Source organism: Mustela erminea, chromosome 3 (genome assembly GCF_009829155.1).
Source record: "Mustela erminea isolate mMusErm1 chromosome 3, mMusErm1.Pri, whole genome shotgun sequence".
Taxonomy (NCBI): Eukaryota; Metazoa; Chordata; class Mammalia; order Carnivora; family Mustelidae; genus Mustela; species Mustela erminea.
The window spans coordinates 99,390,955-99,397,925 of NC_045616.1; positions in this window are offsets into that span (position 1 = coordinate 99,390,955).

The following is a 6,971-nucleotide window of genomic DNA, read 5'->3' on the forward strand; positions in this document are numbered from 1 at the left end:
CCATTGGGTCCAGGACCTCGACCACAGGCCATGTTCCTCTCTCCTGCCCTGCTCTGATCAGACCCGGAGCAGGAGCCACTGTATCCGAGGTGCTCTTTATGAACTTAGGGGTGCTTCTTTTTTTTTTTTTTTAAGATTTTATGTATTTATTTGACAGAGAGAGAGACAGAGAAAGATCACAAGTAGGCAGAGAGGTAGGCAGGGAGAGAGAGGGAAGCAGGCTCCGTGCCAAGCAGAGAGCTGGATGTGGGACTCGATCCCAGGACCCTGAGATCATGACCTGAGCTGAAGGCAGAGGTTTAACCCACTGAGCCACCCAGGCGCCCTGGTGTGCTGCTTCTTCTTCTTCTTTCTTTCTTTCTTTTTTTTTTTTTTTTAAAGATTTTATTTATTTATTTGACAGACAGAGATCACGAATAGGCAGAGAGGCAGGCAGAGAGAGAGAGAGAGAGAGAGGGAAGCAGGCTCCCCGATGAGTAGAAAGCCCAAGGCGGGGCTCGATCCCAGGACCCTGGGATCATGACCTGAACCGGAGGCAGAGGCTTTAACCCACTGAGCCACCCAGGCGCCCCTGGGGTGCTTCTTTTTAATAAGGTTAGGATCTTTGATAATTTTGCCGTCTACCTTCCCTGGCTTCACGGAGCTCTGGGTTTAAGGAAGGACGCAGTTCTCCACCATAGGCCCTGCAAGAGACATCATTATAAAATGCTACGGGCAGTGACCACGACCGAAGGAATTTGGGAGGGTGGTCACTGGAGCCCCAGGGAGCCGACCAGAGCTGTTTTCCGGACTCCCGCGAGCATGGAGAAGGCGACCACGTCTCTGCCCCTTGGTTCACCAGAACTCCTTCCACTCACGTGCTGCCTCCTCCCAGCCCGTGACAGTCTCTGCGTGTCCCCCGAATACTGACTCCTGCCCTGTCTGCTCACCAGCACTCTGGCCACAGCTTCCCCTAGACCTCTCAACCTGGAGCCTGGGGGTTGGCGGTATCTCACCTGAGAAATGACACCCGGGAGGAGGAGCAGTTTGGGAAGGAAGATGCCAAGATCCGTCTGGACAGACTGTGTCTGAGGGGCCTCTGGTGTGAGCAGTTGGCTCTGTGGGTCTGAAGCACACGACGTGCTCCTCGCCCCAGACGGGGCTTCCCGCACGTTCCCAGCCTCAGGGAGCGGTGCGTGGTCCTCTGATCTGAGCCAGAAACAGAGCAGGCTCCTTGGACTGTCCTTCTCCCCCACCTCCTTATCTCTCCTCCGTCACCCAGCACTCCCCGTTTCCCATCAGCGGGAGCTCCCTCAGCCTTCCGCCACCTCCCGGGTCTGGTCCACCATCTCTCACTGAAGGCTCTCCCTGCTTCTGGCCTTGTGCCTCCTGATCCAGTCTCCAAACTAGCAGCCGGCCAGCTTTTCAAAATGTGATTCTGACTCTGTCACCCCTCTCTTTTCAAACCTGGCCCTGCCAGCACAAAGACCAGCATCCTGTCCCAGCCTTGGTGCCCAGAGTGACTTGGCATCCCTCCTGCCTCAAGGCCTCAGGTGTAGCCTGTGAAGATGCCTCCCCTTCCCCCAAGGGAGAAGGTGCACATTGAATAGAGAGAAGGCCTGGGGCTGAGCCTGGAGGAGCACCCATGTTTGGGGGAGGGCAAAAAAGAGAAAAAAAAAAAAAAAAAAAAGAGGGACTCCTGGAGGAAGCCGACAGGTATGACAGGATTGGGAAGAGCAGAAAAACAGATGTCGCAGAAGCCAAGTTCACCCCTGTCTTGAGAGAGACAACCTGATCAGCCAGGTCAGATGCCACAGAGCTGTCGGGGAATGTGAGGACAGAGCAGATTTAGTGACCCAGGCAAGCTGTCCTGGGGCGGTCCTGGGGGTGGGGGCAGCTTGTGAGGGCTTGTTGGGAAGGAGCAGGAGGTGGGAGCCGAGACAGCATGGCCAACGCGAGTGTGACAGACTGACAGATCGGGAATCTGGTCACGCCAATGAAAACAGTTTCCGCGGGAGCAGCAGGACTGCTGAGCTGAGTAGAGAACGATCCCAAGAACGAGAGCTTGGGCCAGGAACAGAGCGAGCTGGGGAAGCTGGCACAACCAGCTGTTTCTGTAATCCTCGGCTAAGATCCAGCGGCTCCTTTAAATACACACAGTTTGCTGCCTGTACGTTTTCTGCAGGACCTAAAGTTGGAGGACCATCAGGGGAAGAAAAACTAACATGCCAGACAGTCCCTCCATGAACTGGATTTTTTGGGGGGAGAACTGACTAATGACCAGTGTCATCCCACGACAGGGCTTCTCCTGTCTCCTTGAAACAATGCGTTTATTTCTCCAACCAACAAATAAGCCCCACCGTGAGTCAGCATGTGGTGGACACAGCCGTGAACATTCCACCCCGGTACACAGACGCAACGTGGGTGTGCATTGTACACGCATGGGGGCGTCCTTTCTCACCAATGGGCTGGGTGACATAGCAGGGGCCGCCTCCCACCTCCCCTTAGGGACCAGAGCAGTTCCTCCCCTGGCCCCCTTGACTTTGTCCTCTCCTGAACAATCTGGACTTCCATCTGAGCTGCCTGGCACAGAGCAGGCAGGGTCCTGTGGTGTTCTCCCCTCCGAGCCCCGTTTTCCAGATGGGGTGCTGCAGGCTATGTTAGATCCATGGATCCAGGGCAGGGACTGCTGACCTGAGGATGCCCCATCCTTGTTTGGAGGATAAGTGCCCTGAGTAATGTTTAATCCTGACAGCCCAGGCATCAGTCACTCATTGATGGAGGAGGCCAAAGTCTGTGGCCAAAAGAGCTGAGCTTGCTTTGGGCTTTTCTCAGAAATCATCTCTTCCCCTGCAGCTCCCTTCCTAGTGTGGTTCCAGCTCTCTGCCTTCATGCCGGCCTCGGGGACCAGACCTAAGGGTGAGCATGGCAGTCCCATGCTCCAGGTTCCAGACCAGAAGCTCTGAGCTCTGGCTGTAGGCTTCAGGTCCTGAGCTCCATGTTCTGGGCCTGGAGCTCTAGGCCCCATACGTAAATTCTCAGGGGCAAGCCCTGGGTTCCGGGCTCCAGGATCTGAGCTCTAGTCCCTGGTTCCAATTTCAGGCTTCTGATGTCCAGCCGAGTAAGGGCTCTGCTTCTAGGCATTGGGCTCTAGATTCTGGGCTGCAACCTCTAATCCCAGATCCCAGACTCCATATGGGGCTCAAACTTACAACCCCGAGATCAAGAGTCTCATGCTTTACCAACTGAGCCAGACAGGTGCCCCTCCAGAGTCCAGTTTTTATTTTTATTATTTATTTTTTTAAAGATTTAATTAATTTATTCGATAGAGACACAGTGGGAGAGGGAACACAAACAGGGGGAGTGGGAGAGGGAGAAGCTGGCTCCCTGCTCAGCAGGGAGCCTGATGCAGGGCTCGATCCCAGGGATCCCATGATCCCTGGGATCATGACCTGAGCCAGGGGCAGATGCTTAAAAACCAAGCCCCCCAGACACCCCCAGAGTCCAGTTTTGGTTCTGGTCTGGGTTCTGGTCTGGGTTCCAGGCTCTAAGTTCCAGAGGCATACTGTATGCTCCAGGTTTTGGGTCTGGCTTCTGGGTTCCTCCAGCCCCTCAACAATAAGGCTGGAAGATGATGGCCTACTTGGCTAGTGGGGTTTTGGTGCCCACCCCTCTTAGCTGGCTGAGACTTCATTCTGGCCACCAGCATCCTGGGCTGGGCTGGCCTGGAAGTGGGATGGTGCTTCTTTGGCGCTTCTCCTTGGCTTTCTGACTCTGCTCAACCCCCAGACCAGTTCCTGGAGAGAGGAGCTAAGATGGTCACAGAGCACCCATTGCCTAGTCAAGGCAGGAGTCCCAGGACACACACATGTATTCATGTTTCAGCTTTTCTTGGACCTGCCAGGACCACCAGGGACAGGAATGGTGCCCCCTGCTTTTTGTGAATGGGCCTAGGTGGCATCTGATTCAACATAACCAACTATGTGTGTTTCCCCCATCCGGCTATTCTTTCCCTGCGAAAGCTGAGTGCCAGCGACTGATCCCCCAGACACTGGAGTCACCTGACCACCAGGCCAGGCCCCCTGCAGGGTGCACCTTGTGCTCGCTCCTGGGGGTAGGGATGGCTGCCCCAGGGAGCATCTGTCCATGGCTGTGTCAGCACTTCCTGTCAGGCAGGTAGCAGCTGGGGGCTCTGCCTGCCCCCACCCTGGAGGGGTCGCCAAAGCCAAGGTCACTGTGTGCTCTGCACTTGCCCTGTGGCCACCCCATGCCATCTGCTTGACTGTCACCATGACTGTCAAGAGGGGTGAGGGGACCAGAGATAGGCAGCAGGTTTCTTTCTCAGAGGCTTGGGTCCTATGGCCGTCCTCATGGCAGTCCCACCCACTCTCTCCGCCTGCGTCCTCCGCAAGATGGGGGTGCTGGGGACTGCAGAGCTGTCAGCAAATATGTGTCCTCTCCCCTCCTTCACACCGGGTGCTTGGTGGATAGGCTGACTCCCCTCCAGGCTTCCCATCTGGTGGGGTGAGGGGAAGCAGCTTTCATGACTTTTCCCAACCACGCAGGAGTCCAGCTCTGTGCAATGCAGTGGCTTTGAAAAGGGCCTGGGGGTTGGCCAGATGGTGCCTTCTGTCTGTGGGCCTGGACCCCCATCGCTGCAGTGAGGGCCCAGGACCTTGAGGGATTCTGAGTGTGCAGAGCTGGGAGGAAGGAACTAGGTCTCCCTCAGCCTGGGACAGCTTCAGGGGACATGTTGGGGAATTGAGGACAAGGGACACAGCAGCCAGCCAAAGCGGGCCAAGGTGGGCGGTGGGCTGAAGCCCCACAAAGGAAGAGTTTATTATCCTTCTCGAGAAAGGGATGGTGGGTCAGAGTGACAAAGAAGTGGCCTTGAGAAGCTCTTTGTTATTATAATTATTTTAATTGCATCATTTAAAAAGCATTAAAGCTAAAGTGAAAGTGTCCTTTGACTACTACCTCCAGTCCTGGTCCCCTCTCTATTTTCCTGTCTATTTGACATGTATCCCTCTAGAACATTCTCTGTTCTTTCTGTATCCTTTTAAGTGTGTCTCTGTGTTTGTGGTTTATATAAAGGTATCATGTCATGCATATTGCTCTACTTTCTTTTACTGAACAATAATAAATCTTGGAGAACTTTTCACAGCAGAACATGTTCTACCTAATTCTTCATCTGCTGTGTGGTATTGCAGGGCATAGACACACCACCACCTTTTTGTTATCCCACTCCCCCACCCCCCACCCCCACCCACATTTGTCTGTTTGCCAGTTTTGGGGTCATACACAGCCCAGCAGGGATGGGGCTCCCTGTGCCTGGGAGTGAGTGATTCTCTGGTGGTACTTCTGGGATCACATGCTGTGTGTTTTTAATTTTCAGCAGAAATTCCCAAGCTGCTCCCCAGAGCAGCCATATCAATGTATCCTCACCCGAGAGGGTGCTAGCTTCCCATCAGGGTTTCTTCCCTGCTCCCTGTTGTGTGTTCCTGAGTCAGACAGCCTATGTGTTGTCTGATTGTGTCCAGCAACAAATTCCTTGCAGGATCCTGGACTCGTCACTTCCCCTCCTATAGCCTTGGTTTCATCCCCATCAGGCTATTTTGTCTTGAGGACAAAGATGAGATAAAGGATGGGACATGCCTAACTTGGGGGCCTGAGCTGATGTGAATTTTCCTCCCCCTGCAGGAGCTCACATCTCTAGAGGCCCTTTTATCTGACCCATGACCTCCTCTGTTATGGGGCAGTCGCATCTGTTGGTCCTTTAGGGTAGTAGGCATCACTGCTATTACTGGTGGGTGAAGGGTGCGCTTGCCTCAGGATCTGCCAACTTTGGGAAGGTCCCATCTTTCACCTGGTGTCCCTACCTCTTTATCTTCGCACGTGGAAAGTGTCTCTGCCCCCAAGGGAGACCCCCCCAGGGCCCAGGAAGTATAAGGAGGTTCTGCAGCTGATTGGGGAAGGGACAGGGGTTTGTCTCTCCACCCTCTTCTGGCCACAGACTATGATCCTGGTGCTATGCAGTCCCCTGCCCAGGACCCCCACTGCCATGCTGTCCCTGTGTCCTTCACTGCGTCTATCTGAGGCTGCAGAATCATTTCCCACTAGGCCAAAGGGATACAGCACTGACTACGATGGACAAGGTCACTGCCATCAGGGCATGTTTATCGTGTTGTCAGCGAACAAGTGTAAAGTAAACAAGGTCACTACAGAGTGGGATGAGCACTGTGACGGAAGGAAACTGGACAGCATGGTAGAGAACAAAGTTATGGAGAATGTCATATCTGGTATCTGTCCATTTGGACTGCTATAACAAAAATACCAGAGACCAGGAGATGTATAAACAACAAAAATTTATTTCTCACAGTTCTAGATGCTGGAACTCCAAGATCAGGGTGTCAGCACATCTGGTGTCTGTGACAGCCCTTTTCCAGGTTGTAGACAGCCAACTTTTTGCTCCGTCCTCACCGGGTAGAAGAGGTGGAGATTCTATTTTATAAGGGCACTAACCTCGCTCACGAGGGCTCCACCCTCATGACCAAGCACATCCTAAAGGCTCTACCTCCTAATACCATCACCTTGGGACTAGGATTTCAACATGTGAATTTGGGGGGTGCTGGTGGACACAAGTATTTAGACCACATCATCTGTGACCAGGGAAGGCTCCGCTGAGGTGTTCAAGCTGAACGATGAAGTAGGACTTTTGCGGTTGCTGGTCTGAGAAAACCTACTCAGAGCCACGGGCACATGCACGCAGAAAGAATGTATTGCCTTGCCTAAATGAGGATGTCTAGGGGTGGGTGACTTCAAGCCTGGGTGAATTTAGGTGTTCAGGTAGCTTTGGCCAGGAATCTCCTTCTATCTCTCAGTCCAGTTCTCCTGTGTTGGCTTCACTGACATGCAGGTTCTCTCCCTGCATAATCTGCTCAAAGCCCTGGGATATGGTAGATGACCACAACTGAGGTCAGAGAATTGTTCCT